The 1,094-nt window shown below is 42.2% G+C and overlaps 1 pseudogene; it reads right to left on the bottom strand.

Annotated features, from left to right (window-relative positions):
• Positions 1 to 529: 529 nt before the first annotated feature.
• Positions 530 to 885, bottom strand: LOC102853802 (annotated as a pseudogene).
• Positions 886 to 1,094: the final 209 nt, after the last annotated feature.

Below are 1,094 nucleotides of genomic sequence, written 5' to 3'. Positions count from 1 at the left end.
TATTATCTGGACCAGAAAGATACAATTTGTAAACTGCTTTGTAAGTATATAAAAATGTTCATGTTGGAAATATTTGTTCATGTTTGTTGTCTAAGAAGAGAAATTTTGCCTTTTCGGGGGGGGGGCATGGTTTCCTCTTTATTGATGTGTCTCCTAACTCTCCCACTCCACAATTTCAGTCCCTTCCATACACCTCCAAAGAGAAGGTAAAGAAAGGGGATTGTTGTGGTTTGGACTTCTTGTGTACTTAGAAAGGGAACAGAAACCAAAACAGTCAATGGATGTGATATTGAAAAATAAGAAATCTGAAGAAGAGTAGGAAAGGTGACAGGGAAAGTTGAAGGAAGGGAAAGAGGGACTAGGGGTAATTCTCACCATCATCCTACCTTTCCAGAAGGACTGGGGGAAAAGCCTCAAACATGAATTAATGCAGGTCTTGAATAAGGGAAGTTTTCAAGCCTGAAGAGTGGGGGAAATGAAGAAAGGGTGAGGCATCTTTGTCTATGTAGAATGAGAGCCCCACCACACCTCAAGGGCCAAAGTTTAACAGACCTTAGACACTTTCGTCACTGTAGACAATGTATAGAAAGAAGTCTTTTTATTGGCGTTCCTGGTATAGTGGCACTGGTGGGTGGAATGACATTGTTGACAAAGTAAAACAAGGCATCTTCAGCTCAGAGATGAATTCGCTTCTGGATCAAGAAGTAGAACTGACCAACTGTGAGATCAGAAGGCACCAGAGATTTCTTTTTGTCCAGATATCCTATTCGAGCTTTGGGACCTTTCTCTATTATCACTGGGATGGTCCAGGTATTTCTTTCAGATCTTCTTGCCCTCAGAACAGCCCTTTTTGAACAGATGCTTCTCTTTATACAGGAACTTCATCTTCCCAGGGACCAGGCTGGACCAGGCAGGGCTGAGGGAAATGGTGGTATTGGGGAAGGGGGGCAGTGTGGGGAGATTGGGGCAGGATGGGAGTAGGGATGGAAGCGATGGAGGTTACTCGCAGGTGAACTCAACATTTACCTTTCTTTTAAATAAGAATTAGTAAAACTTTAATTTGAAATAAACGTTTTTGCCAATTTGTAACGGTA

The sequence above is a fragment of the Elephantulus edwardii genome, unplaced genomic scaffold (assembly GCF_000299155.1).
Source record: "Elephantulus edwardii isolate Elephantulus edwardi_28Jun2011 unplaced genomic scaffold, EleEdw1.0 scaffold00018, whole genome shotgun sequence".
NCBI lineage: Eukaryota > Metazoa > Chordata > Mammalia > Macroscelidea > Macroscelididae > Elephantulus > Elephantulus edwardii.
Note: the sequence above shows the minus strand (reverse complement) of the source record. Positions and strands in the feature narration are given on the sequence as shown.